Genomic DNA, 25,659 nt, shown 5'->3' with positions numbered 1-25,659 from the left:
CAAAGAGGAATGGGCGAAACTGCCCAAAGTTAGGTTGCCAAGCTTGCGGCATCATATTCAAAAAAGACTTGAGGCTGTAATTGCTACCAAAGGTGCATCAACAAAGTATTGAGCAATGGTTGTGAATACTTATGTACATGTGATTTCTTAGTTTTTTTTATTTTAAATAAATTTGCAAAAATCTCGAAAAACTTTTTACATGTTGTCATTATGGGGTATTGTGTGTAGAATTTTGAGGACAAAAATGAATTTATTCCATTTTGGAATAAGGCTGTAATGTAACAAAATGTGGAAAAAGTGAAGCGTGGTGAATACTTTCCGGATGCACTGTAAATGCACCATGGGACTAATAGTTTGTGGAACAGTTCTGTAAATTTTGTTCCTCCTGGTGACGTCGCCTTCCCGTCTTATTCCACTGAGCTGGACGCCTACCGGTTCCTCACCCCTGGGACTTCCATGGCATAGTTACCAACTTACCCTAAGTTTCAAGGCTTTAAAGATTTGTTCCTGTACAGTTTCTGTATTTTTCAATCTAACCATTTGTACAGTACAATTTGTGGAGCCTATGATCTAATCCCCCGACCATAGGCACACAAGTGCGCACAAACAATAGGGAAAAATTAGTCAGAAGCGAAGCCCAATAACCCAACAATATATTTTTGACTTGTAGGAGGACCTTTTAGAATATGATGAATATACAAACTTCATTTAGGTAGCATCTTGCATTGCAAGGAAGCTTAATCGTGTAGTGCAGGACTCTATAGGGTGTGGTTACATGCATCTGCTTAGCAGCGAAGTTTGAAAATATCTGTAAATTTTAAAGTATTACATATGTCAATTGAGACGTTTACCAGGTTCAATGTTCTTCATGTGTCTCTTGCCAGGAGTATAAGGACCTGTCGGATGACTTATGTTCTGATACAGGGCTCTTTTAGTCTGCTGCGGCCCTTCAAAGCTTTTTTTTGCAACCCCCAATATTTGTGACGATCTCCATAATCTTCTGTATGACATAATTGTATTGTTAGTATTTAGCATAGTCATAGCAGAGACCGTAGGAGAGGTAACCAAGTTGTTGGATAATAGTTGCAATTACATAAATTATCTGCCTCTATCGCCGCTGGTGTTACTTACAGGTGCTAACCATTCTGTTACCATTCTAACCATTCTGTTACCATTCTAACCATTCTGTTACCATTCTAACCATTCTGTTACCAGTCTCACCATTCTGTTACCAATCTAACCATTCTGTTACCATTCTCACCATTCTGTTACCATTCTAACCATTCTGTTACCAATCTAACTATTCTGTTACCATTTTACCCATTCTGTTACCATTACAACCATCCTGTTACCATCATGTTACCATTCTCACCATTCTTTTACCCCAGACAAGTGTGGGAATTGCATCCCACGAACACAGAGTACCGTAAAACCTCTGCCTTCGTTATCAACTAGTGAATTTAGATATTAGTTTAAGCTATGGTATCTAGAATTATTGCATTTTATTATTGTACTCCCTGTCTGGCCATTATGTAGATCATTCCCCCCTTCCAGTTGCATTGTTTTAAATGTTGGTACTAATTTGTACATTACTAAATTTGCAATAAAACTGATTATGTGTTTCAGTTGTTAAAAATGTTTCCTATGATAGAATAGTGACACAGAACCTGTATTTGAGGTGTATAATTTGCCTCTGAATATAATTTCCAGGTGTCGGGTGTAGATCTGAGAGAAACCAGACACGATGAAGCTGTGGAGGCCATTAAAAATGCTGGAATTCCCGTCGTCTTCGTCATCCAGAGTTTATCGGCTGCCCTACGGGTGAGAAAGCGCCAAATGCTGAGAGATCATTGTATCAAATGGCGTATTAGTTATTCGTCCCTGAGCAAGGGAGCTCTATATTTTGTTGGGTTGCTGTGCATACGTAACAGACCTGGCCGTGAGAGGAACACTGGTGGGAAGTACATAAAATAATGTGTAACAGACCTGGCCGTGAGAGGAACACTGGTGGGAAGTACATAAAATAATGTGTAACAGACCTGGCCGTGAGAGGAACACTGGTGGGAAGTACATAGAATAATGTGTAACAGACCTGGCCGTGAGAGGAACACTGGTGGGAAGTACATAAAATAATGCGTAACAGACCTGGCCGTGAGAGGGACACTGGTGGGAAGTACATAAAATAATGCGTAACAGACCTGGCCGTGAGAGGAACACTGGTGGGAAGTACATAAAATAATGCGTAACAGACCTGGCCGTGAGAGGAACACTGGTGGGTAGTACATAAAATAATGCGTAACAGACCTGGCCGTGAGAGGAACACTGGTGGGAAGTACATAAAATAATGTGTAAAAGACCTGGCCGTGAGAGGAACACTGGTGGGAAGTACATAAAATAATGCGTAACAGACCTGGCCGTGAGAGGAACACTGGTGGGAAGTACATAAAATAATGTGTAAAAGACCTGGCCGTGAGAGGAACACTGGTGGGAAGTACATAAAATAATGCGTAACAGACCTGGCCGTGAGAGGAACACTGGTGGGAAGTACATAAAATAAATAGTTGTAACCTAGCTGCCTCCACACGTTAATGAGTGATAGTTTGCACAGAAATAGTCTTTTAAATTATATACATGGTAAATGGTCCTACCATTATAGGTGGGAGTGTGTCCCACCCTGTACTCTTTCTGTGGCTCACAACCAGTGAGAGAAGGGTCAAGGATGAAATGAATGTGACTGAGGCTACTCCCAAAATCTGGTCCTGCACGTGTATTGTATACCATACATGCTAAACTGCTATCTGGTCCTGCACGTGTATTGAATGCCATACATGCTAAACTGCTATCTGGTCCTGCACGTGCATTGTACACCATACATGCTAAACGGCTATCTGATCCTGCAAGTGTATTGTATGCCATACATGCTAAACTGCTATCTGGTCCTGCACGTGTATTGTATACCATACATGCTAAACTGCTATCTGGTCCTGCAAGTGTATTGTATACCATACATGCTAAATGGCTATATGGTCCTGCACGTGTATTGTACACCATGCATACTAAATGGCTATCTGGTCCTGCACGTGTATTGTACACCATACATGCTAAATGGCTATCTGGTCCTGCACGTGTATTGTATACCATACATGCTAAACTATCTGGTCTTGCACGTGTATTGTATACCATACCTGCTAAAATGCTATCTGGTCCTTCACGTGTATTGTATACCATACATGCTAAACTGCTATCTGATCCTGCACGTGTATCGTATACCATACATGTTAAACAGCTATCTGGTCCTGCACGTGTATTGTATACCATACATGCTAAACTGCTATCTGGTCCTGCACGTGTATTGTATACCATACATGCTAAACGGCTTTCTGGTCCTGTACGTGTATTGTGTACCATACATGCTAAACGGCTACTATTGTCTGAACATATGAATTGAGATGTGTAGGTAACAGAATTAAAAAATTTTAACCGGGGAAACCAGGATTAGGGGTTTCAGATACGGAATGCGCTTGGATTGGTCATCTTCATGATACAAACCCAACATTGGGCCTGATTCATTACCGTACGCAACGGCGATTACGCACGCAGTCGCCTGATTGTTGCGTCCGCGCATACATATGCTTTGCAGTGCGCAAACCTGCTTTTGTGATCGGGACTGCGATCGCAGAGGCTACGCAGACTGACAGGAAGCACCGTTTCTGGGTGGTGACTGGGGGTGGTGGTCAGGGAAACGCAGGTGTGCCAGTTCGCACGCCGTTGCAGGGGCGTGCATAAATTGTCCATTACCATACATGGTCTCAAAGTGTGCATGGTTGTTAGCAATTTCTGAGTAAGGTCAGGGCTTGTTCAAATGTGCATGAGTCTGCGATGGTACTCGATTGTACCGATGGTTTCGCTATTCTGCTAAGTATTACGCATGTGTGCAATGTAAAGTGGGCGTCCTTATATAGTGCTGAGTTTGCATTGCGATTGCAATGGATTTGCATGTTATCGCAGTTGAACTGCATGCATGAGTGCGCAATATTGCGATCCGTAATGAATCAGGCCTGTTATCTCTTGTCTGGACTTGGCATTTTCTAACACTGACCACTAGATGGCATCCAAACAACCATTAGTGCAGATTTTGATACTTTTTTTTTTTTTAACTTAAAATAAATAAAATTAACTTCTACACCCTAGAATGCAATTATCGGAGCGACCCACCCGATATCCACTAAACGCCCCGATAATTGTAGTGTGTGATTTCTTGAAAATGCGCAGGGCCTCTGATTTGAAAATACCTGGAAGCGACCTATATCTCGTGATAACGATTACTTGACTTTGGTTTCTTTCAGCTGCTATCCATCGTGGCTCCTAAACCCTCAAAGTTTGACAAAGCGAGCACAGACCCTGCAGAAAAGGTGAGATCCGCAGCGAGATAGGATTATAGCATAGAGTAACTTGTGCACAAAAGCACAGTCTCATTCCTTACATGTAGTGCTATCTGTGGGTCATTGCGTGGTGCTTTGTAGACACTACCAAAAGAGTGTTACAGGTACAATACGGGATAGCTGTGAAGTTCCTCAGTGGTGTCGCTGGTTCCGTAACGGCGTTCTTGTGTATCGGTTGACAAAATAGCTGCTACAGTTGCTTGTAGGTGACTGCTGCAAAAACAATTTATTTTAAGTATTGGTTATTTATAATTTGTTTTAGAAGTTTTCAGAAAAATTAGTAGAATCATGAGCAACAAAACTGAAGTTGTTGGTATGGAGAAAGAATTGCGAGGGATGAAGTTGATGGGTTGGAGAAGGTAGAATTGTGAGGGACAATGTTGAAGTTGATGGGTTGGAGTAGGTAGAATCGCGAGGGACAAAATTAAGGTTGATGGAGTCTATGGGTTGAAGAAGGTAGAATCGTAAGAGGCAAAGGTGATGATGATGGGTTGGAGAAGGTAAAATCCTAAGTGACAAAACTAAGGTTGATGGGTTGGAGAAAGTAGAAATGTGAAGGATGAAGTCGATGGATGGAGAAAGTAGAATAATAGTGAAGGACAAAGCTGAAGTCGATTGATGGAGAAGGTAGAATAGTGAGGGACAAAGCTGAAGTCGATTGATGGAGAAGGTAGAATAGTGAGGGACAAAGTTGATGGATGGAGAAGGTAGAATAGCGAGGAGGAAAGCTGAAGTCGATGGATGGAGAAGATAGAATAGTGAGGGACAAAGCTAAAGTCAGTGGATGGAGAAAGTAGAATAGTGAGGGACAAAGTTGATTGATGGAGAAGGTAGAATAATGAGGAAGAAAGCTGAAGTCTATGGATGGAGAAGGTAGAATAATGAGGCAGAGAGCTGAAGTCTATGGATGGAGAAGGTAGAATAATGAGGGACAAAGCTGAAGTCGATGGACGGAGAAGGTAGAATAGTGAGGGACAAAGCTGAAGTCGATGGATGGAAAAGGTAGAATGGTGAGGGTCAAAGATGAAGTCGATGAATGGAGAAGGTAGAATAGCGAGGAAGAAAGCTGAAGTTGATGGATGGAGAAGATAGAATAGTGAGGCACATTGTCGATGGAGAAGGTAGAATAGTGAGGGACAAAGTCGATGGATGGAGAAGGTAGAATAGTGAGGGACAAAGTCGATTGATGGAGAAGGTAGAATAATGATTTATAATGAAGGAAAGGGAAGAATAATGAGGCAGAAAGCTGAAGTCTATGGATGGAGAAGGTAGAATAGTGAGGGACAAAGCTGAAGTCGATGGATGGAGAAGGTAGAATAGTGCGGGACAAAGTCAATGGATGGAGAAGGTAGAATAATGAGGCAGAAAGCTGAAGTCGATGGATGGAGAAGGTAGAATAATGAGGCAGAAAGCTGAAGTCTATGGATGGAGAAGATAGAATAGTGAGGGACAAAGCTGAAGTCGATGGATGGAGAAGGTAGAATAGTGAGGGACAAAATCGATGAGACCCCCATTCACACTACACCAAAACCCGGGAAATTCCAGGGTCGGATACATTAACACTAAACCCGGGTCTGCCCTGAAATTTGGTATGGATTTAAAAGGAACATTTTTATTTTTATTTTTTTTATTCACAGTAATGACATAGTATAAAAATTACCATTTTTAGAGTAAAGGCCACAAACTTTGTTTCCAATGTGTTTTTTTTTTTTATTGAAAACCAATAAATGTTTACATTACAATATAAGATAATTATGAATATAAGTCTTGGTCTATACAAAGACAAAATTTTCACATAAAAAAGTTAAACGTAAAATAATACACACTTAAATTAATTTGCTCCCCTGTCGTGGTCCGGGTGACTGCAGTTGATGTCATCTGCAGGTGCACGGAACAGCCAATGAGAAAGTTTTCTTAAAACCCGGGTCTAGAAACCTGAGTTGGATGTATTCACACTACAGCCTACCAGGGGTTCACCCGGGAAAACCCTGGTACAGAGCAGGGTCATGGACCCAGGACTTCGACCCGGGTCATTTCTGTTCACATATAGCGAAAACCCGGGTTTTTGGTGTATGCCTGAAAGGGGTATGAGAATGCTGTGCAGTTGTTACATAACCTCATGACAAATGCAGCTATTTTGCATGCTGATCTACTTGTTCACTGAATATTAGGCAGGCCTCATGAATATTAGGCAGGCCTCATGAATATTAGGCAGGCCTCATGAATATTAGGCAGGCCTCATGAATATTAGGCAGGCCTCATGAATATTAGGCAGTGCCTTTATGATGTCACTGGTTCCTAGTAAATGATTAGGTACATACTGGTCCAGCCAGCATGGTTGCCCCCATAATCTGTATATGTCCATTCCACTACCAGACCCAGATGTGCAATGTTGTCCACGCCTTATGTTCACGTAGAGTGCAAGCGTGGACTTCATCCTTCTGTTTAATGCCAAATTAATCATTAGAGCAGATGGGCATGCTTTATAGCTTGGTGCATCATGTTTTGCTGTAGTTTGCAGCTATTTTACTAATAGCCTTAATCATTAGTATAATTATATTGCTTTATTTACTCAGACAAATCGCTCACATCTATTCATTTTTTTGTGACTAAGCGTTTTCGAGGCGTCTCCAGATGGCGCTTACTTTTAAGTAAACCATGACTTATTCAATTAATATTTCCCAAAGAGTAGCATTGATATTCAGAAACCAGTAATTATCTTCTCTAATCAGGCTTCCTGATTGCATGTCACTCGTTAGTTAGCGGACGTGTTTACTTGCAGGATATTCATTATTAATAATAATAATAAAAAATAATATTATGTATTTGTGCTCTGGTGTTATATTCTTGTTCAGCTAATGTCAAACGGAATATCTCAAAGTGAAAGCCGTCTGCTAGACTGCAGCCTAATTCACTAGGTACCAGTGACCTCACGCAAATGTATGCAACTAATACCTCTGACTTCTGTTATCATGTAGGATTCAAGTATTTTTGCCAATATTGCTGCAGTGTGCTGGAGGGAATATCCCTTTTTTTTCTCTGGTTCAGTGTAAACCCCGCCCTTTACAAGCACCTGGGCAATATCATTAAGCTGATTTGAGCGACCACCATACTTTCTATTTGTAGATATGTCAGATTTTCCTTCAGATATGAGCGATTGAACGATTTTTTAAATAAAGAAAAATCTGACAGTGTGTATGCACCATTAGGCACTAGAAGGGACTGTTAGGCTCAGGCACCTACCCTGACGGTTAGGGTTAAGCACCAGGAGGGAGGGTTAGGGTGAAGATTATGGCTAAAATAAATATTAAAAAATCATGTGGCGACAATTTTTGTCGCCGATTTGTACATGTCGACCTTCTTACATGTCGACATTTAGTGTCGACCTATTGACTGTCTAACATCTGGTGTCTATCTAGACACTGTCGACCTTTTTACTGTCTATCTGTTAATCCACACCAATGGCCGCCAATGTGAGCGATTAAGCATCTGTGTGTGCAATCAGTTCAGTGGCACGCCCCTGACACTCCCATAACACGCCCACAAGATGGACCATCTCCGTGTCTGTGAATAGCCGCCTCACAGTCACCGCCCAGCAAATTTCCAGTACAATTCTGATACCTTGCTTCTCCGTGTCATCTGCCCCTCTCTGAGTACACACAGTGGAACGCATGCACTGTAAGAGTTCTTAGGGGGTTTTTTTGCGTATGCACAGTAGCAGAAAATCACTGTACTCCGGGAACATCGGCGTGGAGTGCGGCTCAGAATCAGACCCCATGGCTCGATGGCATACGGTACTTTTGCGTGCACTTTTACTAACTGATCGGCCATTGGCTTTTAACTGGTGCAAGTTGCAATTGCCTTTTTGGTTTCTTATAGAGCAGTGCAAACGCTGATTCCTAAATTCAGGCTTAGCAAGTTATCTGTCCAGAATATAGCCATATCATTGGCCGGAACGTCAGAGGAACATCTGTCCATTCAGTTGTAGGTTATCCTCCACAGCAGCCATTTTGTTGTTGCTGTGAGATGAGGAGATGAGATCCAACCTCCCTCTGCCTATCAGTAACAACCAGAAGGAGAATTGTGGGATAGGAGAAAATAAGAGAGCTGGCACCGCAGGCAGTCTTTATTTGAAGAGCGAAGACAGACCGTCTGCAACTGGCAGTACAGCAGTATACGCGTCAGATATCCATAAATCGTTGCTGTGATATCATTGGTGACGAACGTATATCTAAGCGGAAGGAGGTATCTGAAGTTGTTCCCTGGTGGGAAGCCCTGAAGCTGATTGTTTAATGCTGTCCATCCACTACACGATGCGGGGATGACGGCACGATTACGACGTCGTCGTCTCCCGCGGGGTGAAGTGCATACACTGAACATTCAATGTATGCAGATCAATTGTCCCCGAACATGGCAACATGATGGCGGTCGTCAGATTGACCGTCATGTTCGGGCGATGACTGATGTTAAAAACGACCAGCGGGCGTGCGTGTCGCTGGTCGTTTTAACATTTTACTGCCCGATTTGCAGGCGATTACCAAGCGACAGAGCGATAACGACCGTCGTTATCGATCCATCACTAGGTTTAATCGCCTAGTGGATGGGCAGCATTAGATTTGCTTTATATGCTTAACTGACAAGTGTATACATGGCATGCACAGTGGCGTATCTATAATGGGTGCAGTGTGTGCGGGGCACAAGGGCCCCCGGGTCCAGGGGGGCCCCGCACCGCACACACTGCACCCACATTTTTTTTTAAACTTACCTGTCCGAGGTCCCACATCGGGTGTCACTGCTGCTCTGAACACCGTAAAAATGGCCACCGCGGCCATTTTTCCGGTGTTCTGCGCATGCGCAGTAGACTCCGGGCACACTCTAGTGCCCGGAGTCTACTAATGCTCCAGTGGCTGGCCAGCCGCGTCAGTCGGCTGCCAGCCACCAGGGAGAGAGGAGGGGGCCCCGCACGAGGAGTGCACACGGGCCCCCTCCTCTCTTAAAACGCCCCTGGGCACGCATATACATCGGAATACCTAATTTGGACTAATTGTTACTTAATACTGTATATTACACTATCAGGCGCTTGTCCTTCTCCCCCTTTTTTCCGGAGGTTATCCGTTATTTGTAAGGAGACACAAAACTTCTCAGTGACGGACGGTCGGTTTAACAAATCATACATTAAAAAAAAAAAATCCTACAGCAGAACCACAACATATGAGGCAGCTAAAGAAGGAGCAGAACTGAGACAGAGGGTAGAGAGGGCCCTGCTCATGAGAGCTTACAATCTAGCGTATTAGCCAGTTCTGCCTGAGATTGGCCTGGTACCCATCTTCGTCTGCTCTGTTTGGGTCTAATTTAGGTGCTGAATAGATGGCGTGATTTACATGCAGGCAGCAGCAGAACACTTTGTCAGCCCCGTCTACTACCGCAATGTCCAAGTCCCGTCGAGATCAGTTTTAGCCCTGGGCTGGGAATATAGGCGGTGGAAGCAGTGGTGGTTTGGCACAAGGGGGTCTATTCACTAAGCCAGGGGTTCCCAACCACGGTCCTCAAGGCACACTAACAGTCCTGGTTTTAATGATAGCCATACTTGAGCACAGGTGACTTAATTAGTATCCCAGTTAATTTGATTTAACCATCTGTGCTGCAGCATGGCTCACTGGCGGATCCAGGGGGGGGGGCGATTGTGGCGATCGCCCCACCCTAGAAGTCACCTCCTAGCAGCACAGACTCCGCTGCCGCTGGACAGCGCTCCGCGTCCCCATAGAATCCAGCAGCTGGTCATGTCACGCTGAAGCAGGCACTAGGGGGAGGTCTGGGCACTAGAGTGTGAATATGTATAGTAACAGGTGTGTGTGCAAGAGTTAAGGAGTGGCAGCCATTTTCCCGAGGACCATCTCCCATCAGGATAGCATGCCCGGCTCCCGAGTCCCGCATGCTGAATACACCCCCACCCCCCCTTTCCTTCCTCTCTGTTAGGTGAGGTCCAGGAGCTGTGGGGATCGAGCTATTAGTGAGACTGTAAGAGGGAACTGATTGGGGAGAGTGCTGAGGTGGAGACAGGCAGAGTGCAGGCTGTGGAGGTAGTTGTCAAGTACATCACAGGAGAGCACCCGGCTCAGGGATAACGTGGTACCATAACAAGGTAATAATAGCACATATGTTCCTTATATTTCAGTGTTGGTATAAATGTGGCTGTGTGTATATATATATATATATATATATATATAGTTATCTGTGTATATATGTGGCTATGTGTGTATATATATATATATATATATATATGGCTATCTGTGTATATATGTGGCTATGTGTGTGTGTATATATATATATATATATATATATATATATGGTTATCTCCGTTTATATGTGGCTGTGTGTATATATATATATATATATTAGGGGTGAGCGGGTTCGGATTTCTGAAATCCGAACCCCTCCCGATCCGAGTCAGACTCGACTTTTCCCGCCTGACTCAGATCTGAAATCGAGGCAATACGTCATCGTCCCGCCTTCCGGGTCTTGCGGGTTTTGGATCCTATATAAGGTACCCGCGTCGGCGCCATTTTCTCACTCGGCTGTGGATAGTCAAGAGGGAGGGTGGGAGTTAGGGCTGGCTGGGCTGTGTAGTGTAGTGTAGTATAGTGCAGTGTAGTGTTGTGCTGTGCTGCTGTTGTCCATAGGGGCTGTGTCCACTCCTCCAAAGTCCATAGGGGCTGGCTGTGTTGTGCTGTGCTGCTGTTGTCCATAGGGGCTGTGTCCACTCCTCCAAAGTCCATAGGGGCTGGCTGTGTTGTGCTGTGCTGCTGTTGTCCATAGGGGCTGTGTCCACTCCTCCAAAGTCCATAGGGGCTGGCTGGACTGTGTTGTGCAGTCAGTTGTCCATAGGGGCTGTGTCCACTCCAAAGTCCTGTGCAGAGTCCCAGTCCTAAAGGGGTGCTGTAGTGTTGTCCAGGGGGTGCTCTGTCCATCAGGGGTGCTCCCCCCAAGTGCAAAAAAAATAAAAATTTTCTGTGTTTGTGAATTGTGTGCGCAGTAGCTGCACGTGCATCAACAAAGTAGTGCCAAGCGTGTGCCTGTGTCATAAGTAAAGGGCCGGCTGGCTTGACCGTTAAAGGGTGCTGTAACCCCCAAAGTACACTCCAAACAAAATAAAAAAATATTTTCTGTGTTTGTGAATTGTGTGCGCAGTAGCCGCACGTGCATCAACAAAGTAGTGCCAAGCGTGCGCCTGTGTCATAAGTAAAGGGCCGGCTGGCTTGACCGTTAAAGGGTTCTGTAACCCCCAAAGTACACTCCAAACAAAATAAAAAAATATTTTCTGTGTTTGTGAATTGTGTGCGCAGTAGCTGCACGTGCATCAACAAAGTAGTGCCAAGCGTGCGCCTGTGTCATAAGTAAAGGGCCGGCTGGCTTGACCGTTAAAGGGTGCTGTAACCCCCAAAGTACACTCCAAGCAAAATAAAAAAATATTTTCTGTGTTTGTGAATTGTGTGCGCAGTAGCCGCACGTGCATCAACAAAGTAGTGCCAAGCGTGCGCCTGTGTCATAAGTAAAGGGCCGGCTGGCTTGACCGTTAAAGGGTGCTGTAACCCCCAAAGTACACTCCAAACAAACTAAAAAAATATTTTCTGTGTTTGTGAATTGTGTGCGCAGTAGCCGCACGTGCATCAACAAAGTAGTGCCAAGCGTGCGCCTGTGTCATAAGTAAAGGGCCGGCTGGCTTGACCGTTAAAGGGTTCTGTAACCCCCAAAGTACACTCCAAACAAAATAAAAAAATATTTTCTGTGTTTGTGAATTGTGTGCGCAGTAGCTGCACGTGCATCAACAAAGTAGTGCCAAGCGTGCGCCTGTGTCATAAGTAAAGGGCCGGCTGGCTTGACCGTTAAAGGGTGCTGTAACCCCCAAAGTACACTCCAAGAAAAATAAAAAAATATTTTCTGTGTTTGTGAATTGTGTGCGCAGTAGCCGCATGTGCATCAACAAAGTAGTGCCAAGCGTGTGCCTGTGTCATAAGTAAAGGGCCGGCTGGCTTGACCGTTAAAGGGTGCTGTAACCCCCAAAGTACACTCCAAACAAAATAAAACATTTTTTTCTGTGTTTGTGAATTGTGTGCACTGTGGTTGCACGTGCATCAACAAAGGAGCAGCGCCAAGCGTGCGCCTGTGTCCCATAAGTAAAGGGCTGGCTGGCTCATTTCTTAAAGGGTGGTGTAACCCTCAAAGTGCGCTCCACAAAAAATAAAAAATTCTTTTTTTTCTGTCTTTGTGAATTGTGTCTGTCTGTTAAAGGATTACATCGGTGACAGCATCCAAGTAGGCATGTCAGTCCTGTACCTGTACTGGCAGGAAAAAGAGGCAATTTGGAGGTCCCTGTACAAACTGGCTCTATTTTACCTGAGTTGCCCCCCCTCCAGTGTGTACTCCGAAAGAGTGTTTAGTGCAGTCGGGAACCTTGTCAGCGAAAGGCGTAGGAGGTTGCTTCCACAAAATGTGGAGAAGAAGATGTTCATAAAATGAATTATCAACTCTTCCAGGGAGACCAGCCTCCAGAACGTACAGAGGGACCTGTGGTTGTGGATTCCAGCGGGGACGAATTAATACTCTGTGAGGATGAGGATGTACACAACACTGAAGAGGGTGAGGAATCGGTGGATGAGGAGGATGAGGACGACATCTTGCCTCCGTAGAGCCAGTTTGTGCAGGGACAGATTAATTGCCAGCTTGTTTTGTGGGGGCCCAAACGAACCAATCATTTCAGCCACAGTCTTGTGGCAGACCCTGGCGCTGAAATGATTGGTTTGTTAAAGTATGCATGTCCTGTTTATACAACATAAGGGTGGGTGGGAGGGCCCAAGGGCAATTCCATCTTGCACCTCTTTTTTTTCTTTGCATTATGTACTGTTTGGGGCCTAGTTTTTCAAACTGCCATCCTGTCTGCCACTGCAGTGTCACTCCTAGATGAACTATGTGTTTGTGCCGCCCACTCGTGTCGCTTAGCATAGTCATCCAGCTACCTCGGTGCAACCTTTTGGACATAAAAACACTATTGTGAGATATGAGGTGTTCAGAATAGACTGGAAATGAGTGGAAATTAAGGTTATTGAGGTTAATAATAGCATAGGCGCAGAAAAACCAACAATGTACTAGTTAAATGATAGCTACACTCTTAATTGGTTGCTACAGGCAACACCTGCACTTTTTAGAAGTTTTAGTAAATCTACCCCCAAGTTTCTGCCTCTGCTTTCTTAGTAAATCCTACATGTCAATGCAGAGAGAGCATTACAATTATTAAAGGGTATTCTGACAATTTAAAGCCGCTTATAGAATTGCTTTACAATGACTATTTGTGAGATCCAATGACTATGAATGGGTTACCATTATGTACTTGTTAAATGTACTCACTGTGGACTTGTTTTAGAGTTAATGTTAGTTGGTTGCAAGTGCAGCTGCATTGTGTGCCCGGAGATAAATCCGGATCTTGTCCCATATTCAGAGTTGGGCGCATCTATACGACTGCACCTATCCATCCTACCGTGAACGTAGCCGTCATCACTATCAGCGTCAGTCCTATAAATGGTGTAAAAGATCCGTCTGCTATCAGATGGACCTCTGCAAATGCTCAACACTGCTTAGATCACAATTCTGCATATACGCCAATGACACGCCCCTCTGTAAACCTCGTCTACATGCGAATGCCCAATTGCTACCCAGTTACACCCATTCAACCTCTAGTAAAACGTGACTGAGATTTGCATGGCCCAGAATCACCTATAGATACATTTCAGCTCCTGTTGCTAAAAATTGTAAGATCTGTCTGTGAAACTGACTCACATTTAATTCTGAATCGGGTCCTGTCTACTTCAACATTGGAGAGGTGTAATACCAGCATATTGTAATGTTTTGCTTAGGGATTTCCCATATCTAATATTATTTTATAAATTGTCTTATTTTTTGACCCAAACCTAATCCTTAACTTTTTTTTATTTCATTTTAAAGATCAATAATATTGGAAATTATTGGAAACCTTGGTTTTTCCAACATGTTAAGTCTTATTTGAAGAGTAACTGAAGTGGAACAGAGTACATCCCCCTACGGCATTACTATCACAGACATACACGGAGTATCTTCTGGGAGTTGCAGGTAGGTGTCCAGCTCCGCCAGTGCACAAGTGCTCTAGAAAGATAGGATTGTACCAGTGCTGCTAGTAGGACTAGATTTGTAATATCATGTCGATAAACATCGCCTGTTCCAAAACGTTACAGAAGTATTAAGAGCTTTATCGTTTATTAATAAATTATTTATTAACCGTGTGTCAAAAAATTTGTAATAAACTTTTCTTTTTGTTCTCCCTTTGTTTTAGGACATAGGGCCTGATTCAGACCCACTCGCGAGTGGCTGTCCGCTCGCAAGTGGGTCGATGGTGTGCACTGCGCATGCGCACGACGGAGGGAGCTCCATTGTGCGCATGCGCGAGACGCGACGAGCGAAGGACTTTCCTTCGCTCGTAGTGTCTGATCAAAGGGGGCGTGCTGTCGATGTTGATTGACAGCACGCCCCCTTTGTTGGGCGTGCCAGGGGCATGCCTGCCAGACGGAGGCGTTCCCAAGGGGACGCCTACCGTCAGAAGCCGGCCCCACTGACATCACTAGTGATGTCAGTGGGAGTGATTTTGGCTCTGATAGAGCCAAAATCACTCCTGGCCTTGCGGTTGAGAAACTCAACCACAGGCTTCTGGTCGCACTGGCGATGGTCACGATGGTCAAGACCATCGCAACCATCATCCTGCACGCTTGTATAGGCTGTGGGTGGTGACCCACAGCTATGCGAGCGTCCAGGAGGACGCTCCATAATTATGGAGGTGGGCCCTGATTCAGAGCGAGCGCTCTGGTCAGAGCGTCCGGCTCTGAATCAGGGCCATAATTCCTTTTGGTAATCACCCAGTGTTCCGGTACCTGTTTGGTTGGATGGTTCCTCCAAAAATCTCCTTATTAAAGCTCACCCAGGGCGAGACCATCCGAAGGCTGTATGAGCAGCACCACGTGGTTCAGGATATGCTTGTTCCCATGAAATGCCTACAAAAATCCATCACTGCTTTCCACAAGGAGATTAATGTGAGTTCTAAACAATTATTACTGCAATGTACAGAGAATATGGCAAGCTTCAAAAAAAATACATTTTTGTTATTGATAAATGATTTCCTCTGTGTCCTTTTTTTTTATTGTTTTGCAAAAAAAATTTTTTTAAATGTTCAGACTACTGGATCTGATTTGGATGCTTTTCTTGCCCCAAAACGTTATGTCCCACAATCCTTGAAACAGTCTTCCATGATTATTCCCTACCAGTTAGGAATTGGTAATCAGGGGTGTTCGAGGAGTTTAGGCGCCCAGTGCAAATCGAAAAATGGCGCCCCCTCCAAAAAAATTTGTGGCCTGGTCCTATTGCCCAAGGTCACTTACAGGAGCATGGGCCTGATGCCCACTAATCAGTGCCACAGACCTAAGGCCTGATTACAACCACGGGTCTAGTGCCCGACAACCTGGTGGTCTAGGGAGGGGTTAATGACGGGAAGGCCTCATAGAAGGCTTACCTGTCTGGCGGGAGAGGCTGCAGTGGAGAGCTTCGTTAGCTCTTTTACTTTCCCACTCTCCAGTCCTCTGCTGCATTCTTCTGCTAAATCAGCCACGGCGATTGCATATGCAGCTTGAGAGCCCACTGTGTGCTAAGACACTTGCAGTGTCTGCATCAGGTCAGACCAGCTGTAAATGCTGCGTGAGTGGTCGATGTGCATCAATGGTACCGATGTTTATACAGAAGACCGACAGTGGACGGATGTGAGATAGCAGCAGTGGGAGTCTTTATGTCGGCGGTGCTTTGGCAAGCATTAGCCAAATGCTTGCCAATTAGCGTTCACAGCTGTGATCGCCCGCTGAATCAGGTCCACTGTCCCAGCGCCGACCACTGATGTGTCCCACTGGGGACACCTCTCACTGGACTGCTGGTGCTGGAATCACACACTCGATCCCAGTGTGTAGCACATCTACACACTCTACATTGCCCTGGCCGGCGGCGCTCCTCTCTTCCGGGCCTGTCATGGCACCCAGGGCACGTGCCCCGCTCACCCTGGCCTCGTTACGCCACTGTTGGTAATGGCTCACCTGTAGACAGATGGTGCCCCTCCTGCTACCACAGGAAGGAATACTTAATATTTTGTGAGAAAGTGAGGCTAGTAAGGAATGGACATTGGAGGTCAGCTGAAACCTGGGTTTTGACAACCCTCATGCACTGAAAACCTGAAATATATCGGATCCCAGAGTCTGAACCCTTTCCAGAAAGAAAAAAAAATTGTGTGCGACACCCCTAATGTGGACAGTGGTGGAACTTGCACCCCACCACCCAGAGATGGAATTACCTCCACCTTTTAAACACACGTCCAATTTTCGCTGGGAGTTCTGCTTGCCCTGTCTACTAGGCCCCAATAGAGCCACACTCTGTAGCCTGTTAGCTGTTGGAGAAGACTCTCTGCTAAATCATTCCCTTATCTATAGTAGGAAGGCAGGTTGCCCTGGGTTGCTATCCAGGACTGCAGGAGGATACAGGCAGGACAAAGTCCTGATTAATCTGCAGGTAGTTTACTCTGACATTTGTCACAGCCATTATCTGCATCAAGCAAGGATTAAGGCTCAAGACAATCCTGTAGATCACTAAAATGATTTAGGCTTTCTAGTTGTCAGAGTAAAAGGACAAAACCCTTCCCTGAGTAGGTAAGAAACAAACAGGAGACCATCCTCATTGGGTAGTTACCATTGGTCCGGTCCATATGCAGGCTGATGTGGCAGGACAATTGGGAGGAAGAAGCACTGGGAGACTGGTTATAGATAGTAGGCACATGCATCTGTAAAGTGCAAGGTCCCCGACCAGTCCGAAACTGCTTCTATAACTCCTACTATTGAACACGTCATGTGTGCAAGACTCAAATGCTGCTGTGTTTATTTGTAGCCTGATTTGTTGCTAACTCTTTTAAATGTGATATACTTAGATATTAGTGAGAGCTTATCATGTTGATGGATCTTTGGTGCAATATTTCTACATACAGTATATCCTGTTTGTATTTCATTTCAGTTGTAGTCAGTGTTAGTGGTATATTTACTGAAGATCATATTTAATCGATTGAAAATCATTCAAAATCCATCAACATTTTTATTGTGTTTTTAAGTATTAGTAAATGTGTGATTTAGCCCCACACACAACATCGATGGTAATCTATTTTGAGTGATTTTCGAAATCAATTAAAATCAACTTTTAGCAAATATACCCCTAATGCTGGGTACACACTAGACGATTTCTCGGAGGATATGGCGAATTGGACGGACATATCATCTGGATCGTGTAGCGTGTATGCACTATGCGCACCCCTGCACAGCGACATGGGGGTCATTCCGTTGACCGTGCATGTATGGCAGATGGAGCGAGCCATCTGCCGAAGCCAAGAGGGTGAACAATGTATCGGTCGGTGGGACACCGGATAGTGCAGTGTGTACGAACTGCCCGGTATATCGTTCCAATCGTACCATCAGGTGTCGCATTGGCGGGTCGGGTAATGTGTACCTGGCTTTAGTGTCAAGAATTCTAGACTAAGGGCCTGATTCCCTACGGATCGCTATTGCGATTACACACACATGTCTGCTGTGAAAATATGCTAATGAATGCAATCGCAAAGCCGTCGTACAGCCAGCATAGAGATGCCCACTACCACTATCTCACATCTGTAATACCTTGCAGTCCTGTGTCTACATTGGGAACATCGAGTAACATCGGCCCCTCACGCACAATTACAGCAGGTCTGACCTTACTCGGAAATTGCTATCCGCATTGCACGCAGTGAGTACTCAAGTTGCGTATGCTTTCGCAGTGGCTAATTTATGCACGCCCATGCAACGGCGTTCAAAAGGACTGGCACGCCTGCGTTTCTCCGACCACTCCCACGTCACCACCCCCAAACACTGACCTCCATCACTCACTCTGCGATGGCTTTCTTTCTGCGTGGGTGATCACTGTGCGATCATAATGCTATCACGCACACGGCGTTTCATACGCAAGTGCAGTACGCCCCATCGACCAATCTGCGCACGTGGTTGCAATTGCGATTCGTGATCAATCAGGCCCTATGAGTTGAGCTTGATGCAGCTATGTCCAGGAGCAATTTTGTTTTTACACTGGAATTTAAATTTGAGCTAGCACGTGCTCTTCCCAACTAGGGGATAAAGGGCCTGGTTCAGAGCTGAACGCTCTGAATCAGGGCCCTCCTACCTGTTTTAGGAGCATCCTCATGGACGCTCGCATAGCTGTGGGTTACCACCCACAGCTTATGCGAGCGTCCATGATGATGGTCGCGATGGTCAAGACCATCGCGACCATCGGGCTTGCGACAGAGACCCTGCAGTAGGGTCTCGCTGCCGCAAGCCCTGGAGTGTTTTTGGCTCTATCAGAGCCAAAATCGCTTCCACTGACATCACTAGTGATGTCAGTGGGGCCGGCTTCAGACGGTAGGCGTTCCCATGGGAACGCCTCCGTCTGGCAGCCACGCCCCCGGCACGCCCACCAAAGGGGGCGTGCTGTCAATCAACATCGACAGCACGCCCCCTTTGGTGCGAGACCCGGAGCGATGGAGAGCCCGTCGCTCTCCGGGTCTCGCGCATGCGCACGACGGAGCTCCCTCCATCGTGCGCATGCGCAGTGGGGCAACATCGACTCGTTTGCGAGCGTCCTTTGCTCGTGAACGGGTCTGAATGACCCCCAAAGTTACTTATGGTCGTTTTTAATCTATTAAAAAAATCGATCAATATCGATGTTGTGTTTCAGAGACTAAATCACATATTTACTAACAGACAATTTTTTATATACATTTTTCAGTGTTAGTAGATGTGTGATTTAGCCCCTAAAATCAATCTTGATTGATTTAGAATTAAAATCGACCTTTAGTACATTTTACCCCTAAATCTCTCTGCAGATTAAGGGCCTGATTCAGAGCCGCACGTAAGCGGCCGGTCGTTCGCTCCGAGCGATGTTTGCCCAACTGCGCATGCGTACGGATCGTTATACGCATGCGCGAACCAGTCAGTGCGGCTGAAAATCGTTTGTTCGCTAAATAGCGAATGCCTGCTAATGAGTGACAGGAGGAGGCGTTTGTGGGTGGTAACAGGGGAAGGTGCTTGAAAACGGGGAGTTGAGATCCGAACGCAGGCGTGCTTAAAGGTCAAAACGGGTGTTTTAAGGGTGTGCATAATTAATACTGGAGCGTCATTGACCACGTCACTGGGTTATTTTATAGCCAGAACTGCTTGCAAATTTGTGGTAGCAAACACCAGCCACAAGAATAGCAAGCAGTTCATACGCTGGTCGATGTACTCGATTAATCTAATAAATAGCAGACATGACGTATGATGCGAGCGGCCAGGGGGCGTCTCTTTCAAAATTACAACCGCAAGTTTTGTTCGCTCGTTCAGACATAGAGGCGTGAACAGACCGCAAAGAGCGAACGGTTCATTTGAATAGCCACCCCTTTTTGTTGAACGAACGACCGCAAATAGCGACCGGCTCTGAATCAGGCCCTAAATCTGCCCTGTCTGCAGTGCAATGTGGTTTTCCAAGGCTCAAATTCCTTTTTTTGCTTTGTTCCTAACCCTGTATCAGCCCCTTTGTTGGGTTTTAAATCATGTAAATCTTGGGTAATAAACCGTGGTTCTTGGGCTTTTGTCAGGACTCCTGAGTCCCAGGTTGCAGCACATTTATCTTTCTGCTCTGTAACTGTATATTACATTTTGAGGCATATGTTCTTTTCTTTATTACAGGTTTACCCACTTTGGCTTTGTCCATTCATATTACCAAGTCAGCCAGGCATGGTACATCCCAAGGGCAATGAGGCTGCGCCTATGTAGATATTGGAGCATATGGGGAACCCAAGACAAAGCACTTTGATGCCAAGGCTTCAATGCGCCAGTTAGAAATGTTTGTCAGAGATGCTCATGGGTAAGTTACCGATATAAATTCCAGTTGTAGCCTCATTGGGCAGTTACTTTACCTGTATTATTTGCCTGGACTTATTTGGTCAGTATCACAAAAAACTATATTATTCCAGTACAAATGTGCAATACTACACTATTTTACCCTTAATCACTGATCTGCCTATTGAGGAAATGGATAGAATTTTGGGGCCTATTCATCATCGATAAATGGCCCGGTAATCATGTGGAAACGCTAGTTTCCGCATATTTTAGTTACCGGGCCATTCATCATTAGGGGTCCCAAATGGGCCACCTGATATTCAGCAAACTCCGAAAACTTTTTGGAGCTTGCTTGCAAGAACAAGCGCCATGTTCAGATGGCGCTAGTTTTCTGATCCCCCGCTCCTTCATATGGGTTCCTATGGGAAGGAGTTCCGGGGATGCGAAGAGGGATCCAAGCGGATCCCTCTGCCGCCTTCTCGCTACCTTTGCACATGCGTAGCCGCGCCAACGTGGAGGAGGTAAGTAATGCAGCTACTTCTCTAGTTGCGATACTAACCGAGGGGACAGTTGCCTTTCAGAGCAGTTGTCCCCGCACCGAAGAAATGATGAATTAAGTTTTCCCCGCTGCGAGTTGGATACTTAAGTATCCCTTGCAGCGAGATCAATACTTAATCATCAGGGGCCATGCGGCCTCCGATGATGAATTGGCCCCTAATTGCTGTAGCATCTGTTGTACAGCTGCCGGAAGCATAGAGTGTGATTTGTTTATTATAACCCTCCTGTGGTTGCTTTAACTGGTGCTTTAACTGATGTTGCAACATTAATTTACTTGGGGTCTGATTCATGAGATGTACGGAAACCCGTTTACATACATCTCTGATGTTTTTAGATCTGCGCAGAGATCGCACTACGCATGCGCAGATCTGGGGCTGTGATGTTGCTTGCAGTGCCCCACATGCTGCAGCATGATTGACTTGCTGCTGGCATTTGGGGGTGGCAACAGGTAACGTCCTCGGATGCATCAGCGAATCAGAGAAGCCTACAGGTGACGTCTATTTACAGAAGACGCCTCCTGTGGCATTAGTCTATTATCACACAGCTGCTGAGTACAAAGACGCGGCAACTGTATGATTTCCATCCGTTTCTGACACAGGCCATTGGTGCGCATATACAAGCAGACCAAATGCATATTTACATCCTGTAGTTGTTTATTTGCCTCCAAATGATAATTATTTCTTTCTCTGTTCAGCTTCCAAATGCTGTATGCAGACTGTTACATGAGCCGTGATGAATTCTGGGAGATGTTTGACTCTTCTTTGTATCAGAAGCTGCGAGAGAAACTGAACTGCAAAAACGCTTTTCCAGAGGTGTATAATAAAATCTGTAAAGCCGCACGTCATTGATGGCAAAAGACATAAGCTACAGAAATGGACTGTATACAAAAACCCATACTACAAGCCTTTTCCCAGCCGCTTGTAGGGGCTCTGAGCCTAATATTGTGCCATCACTGATGCAAAGACTCTTTAGAAGCTGCACCTTGTACAACCTTGTGCAATTACACCTTGGCAGTCCCAGAGTAACCTATTGTTGTCCAACGCCACAGATTTTTAGGACCCATGTAATTCAGACATAATAATTGTGATAAGAGGTCCAAAACGGAACACAAGTTTGGGAAATGAAGACCGAATTTCTATCCGGGGCTGAATGTGAGTTTTTTTTTTTCAGAAATGTGAAACCAAATAATGGTAATGTTTGTGTATTGGGAAGTGCCAACAAGCATAATGGTTTAATCAAGTGCTTTGTTTGTTTCTCTATATTTTATTATGTCATAATAAATATTGAGTTGTGTGTAGCCACCTATGACTATTTATGAAATGCATATGAGCAATGCTCGTACACCAATATACTTACAGCATCTGCCTGTACAAATCATTCCGTGGGCCCGATTCAGAGCAAAGCATTGGGCACAATTGCGCATGCGTCCAAGAAGCACTACACGTGTGTCCTGATGGTTACCAGTAGGGATCGCAGATCAATATTGCATAAAGATCCATGCAATTGCAGTGGGGCTCTTGGGCGATGACTGTGGGGTGGGGGCTCACGGCAGCGGTCATGCCCGTGACACTGGCAGCCATGGACCCACTGCAGGTCCAATGGTGCGGCCATGGATTCGCGTTGCAGCCGGTGAGCTTCTCTATAAAACACACATCCGCCGCAGCATTACCCTACAGCCGCTACCTTCCTGCCTCCACCTCGGAGTAAGGCCCGTTACCTCTGTTTGTTATGTTTAGTAACTTCCATAATTATAGAATCTCTCATTGTGCAGTGAGAGAAACATTTCATTGGGTGATCTTCTCGCATCTACATCTATATCTGCCTGTTATCTGCGTACAGCTCAGTCTTTCCATATGACTTTCCATGCAGTTGCTCATCATCTTAAAGTGAGATTAAACTGCTAATTATCTTTGCTTTGCTCTAGAGCTGTGGTGTTTAACTTCTGGGAAGTAATTTGGGGGGAATTCAGGGCCTGATTCAGACCCGGTCGCTCTGAAAGCGCTCGCTCTGAATCAGGGCCGGGGTTTTTTTTTTTTTTAGAACGGCCTCCTGGCCGCTCGCATAGCTGTGGGTGACCACCCACAGCTACAGCGAGCGGCCATGATGAGGGTCGCGATGGTCAAGACCATCGGGCTTGCGATGAGACCCTTGTGGTAGGGTCTCGTGGCCGCAAGCCCCAGAGAGATTTCGGCTCTAACAGAGACGGAATCTCTCCACTGACATCACAAGTGATGTCAGTGGGGCTGCCCCCAAACGACAGGCGTTCTCATGGGAACGCCTCCGTTTGGGCAGCCACCCCCCCGGCCCGCCCACCAAAGGGGGCGAGCTGTCACTCAACATTGACAGCTCGCCCCCTTTGTTGCAAGACCCTTAGCGACGGAGTGCCTGTCACTAGCCGGGTCTCGCGCATGCGCACGACGGAGCTGGCTCCGTTGTGCGCATGCGCTGTGGGCCACCATCGACCCCGTTGCGAGCGCTCAGCGCTTGCGACCAGATCTGAATCAAGCCCTCAGTTCTATGCGATGTGATATCAGGCAGTTACAGGAGTGCCCACATCACAAGTATCCTCTCATCTCTATCTGGTGGAAGAAGAGATTTACGATGCAGGCGGATGCTATATGCCGTTTTGCGACGGTAAAGCGCATGGATGGTGGATAATTTTATTTATTAAATGAAATAACCTCTCTCTTATTGACAGTACCAAGCCTGGCATTCCTGCAGGTCTCGCTGTATTCCATCTCGTCTCTGATGATTACCGGTCATTACTCCATGTATTGGCTCCCCGGAGATCTATGAATGAATGCTGACTCAGAGCTGTGCGCTATTGCTTCCACAGATGAGATTTTCACAGTTGAGGATTTGTGAGAATATGCTAATGGCACAGCGGCCGGGACTTGTACTGAGATGCCCACCTGAGCCATCACACCTGCCGCAATTGCGTGCACATTCGCTGCATCGGACACAGATAATGCAAACATCGACTCCCTGAGTGAGTCTTTGGCCAATCAGAATGTCCACCAGAGCCATGTTATCTGCGTACTGGATCACAGACACAGCTGGAGAACCGCCCGGAACATACCTCCATTTTAGTTGACACTCCCAGTTACCTCCCACAAACGATATCGTTCAGTCGTCCACTTTATCGTCCATTTTTAACACAAAAAAGATGAACGATGACGACGACGCGCGTTCCCGCGGGTCGTTCGTCATCCTCGTTCATCGGGCTGACATGCAGGCCAACCTGACGACCTCGTCAGGTTGCTGCATGTCAGGGAATGGGTGAGAGAGCCCGGCGCTGAACGATATCGCTAATGATATTGTTCAGCGGCTGTGCTCAATGTCATGAACGACATTGAGCACAGCCTGCCGGGGACACACTAGACGATATCGCTCAGGGAGCATATCGTCTAGTGTGTATGCACCTTAAGTCCTTTTAACAGAATATTACAACTTTCGCACATTTAGTTATTAAAGATTCCACATATATCTCTCTTCTGTGCTCCTGTAACACTTTCATGGGTGCTCTGATGTCCTACAATATGACTTGCAGGATCACGCCACCTATATTAGAGCTTTAAATACTAGGGAAAAAAATACAAAAGAATTGAACAGAGGTACAGGAAAGTGAGAAAGATGTAATTATAAGGCAACCTTGTGAGAAGTAGCGTAAGCCTCCACAACTCTGTGTGTGAGATGTGATGTGTGTAGTGTATGCTATAGTAGATGACTTGGGGGGTGATGTATCAAACATTCTAAAGAGTGGATAAGTTGGGCTTAGCAACCACTCAGCTTCTACCTATCATTTTATAGAATATACTAGATAAATGCTACCTCGGAGCTGATTGGTTGCTATGGGCAACTTCACTTGTCCACTCTTTTTAGAGCAGGGGTTGGCAAAAAAGCGGCCCTCCAGCTGTTGTTAAACTACAAATCCCAGCATGCATTGTAACAGTTTTAGTAGGGCATGCTGGCATTTGTAGTTCTACAACAGCTGGGGGGCCGCTTATTGCCCACCCCTACTTTAGAGGGTCTGATTCATTTCCCTCTAACAGTCATAAGTCCTCCTTTTTAATTAATTGTATATCAATTTATGTGGTATGAATATTTGCATTTCCTTACAGTGCATAATTGCAGGCTATACAAAGTTGGATGGAAGCGTAAATACAGCTAATTCAGACAATTCTTTTACCCCAAGTATAGGCTGGTGCACGTGTGAGCTGATGTTGATAAGTAATAAGCTACGCATATGGATAGTGGGCAGGGCAGAGCACAGATGCGTACAGCTCTGCTTCCAGGCGAACATACGCATCCTTTTCCATGCACGTAAAGAGGGAGCATCTGCGGTAGAGTTGCGTTCAACTCTGCATTGACCCTGTAGTTTGTGTAGGAGAACTATCTCCTCTATAGACCATGGGGTACATTTAATAAGTGGTGGGTTTGGTTCTGGTTCTGGTTGCGATTGTGGTGGAAAATGAAGGGAAACAACAGATCTGGTATTCTGCCTTTTACAGATACATTTTTCACATAAAAAACACTCACATTTACAACAATAAAATATAGCCCTGCATAAAATCTTTGTTCTCTCCAACCATAGTAGTGCACATCTTCCTACCAGAGAGCAGGGTTATGTCCTGCACCACTAGGAGATTCCTCAGATT

The 25,659-nt window shown here is 45.4% G+C and overlaps 1 long non-coding RNA gene across 1 annotated transcript; it reads left to right on the top strand.

The window, feature by feature from the left end:
• The first annotated feature begins 4,354 nt into the window (after positions 1–4,354).
• LOC148431222 (uncharacterized) lies at positions 4,355–22,172 on the top strand. The gene is made up of 4 exons (XR_015877237.1): positions 4,355–4,412; positions 14,439–14,582; positions 20,291–20,468; positions 21,696–22,172. It is a non-coding gene; the product is annotated as an uncharacterized LOC148431222 (long non-coding RNA).
• Positions 22,173–25,659: the final 3,487 nt, after the last annotated feature.

Source organism: Taudactylus pleione, unplaced genomic scaffold (assembly GCF_031769625.1).
Source record: "Taudactylus pleione unplaced genomic scaffold, aTauple2 ptg002642l, whole genome shotgun sequence".
NCBI classification, from domain to species: Eukaryota; Metazoa; Chordata; class Amphibia; order Anura; family Myobatrachidae; genus Taudactylus; species Taudactylus pleione.
This window is presented reverse-complemented; position numbering and strand designations above follow the sequence as displayed.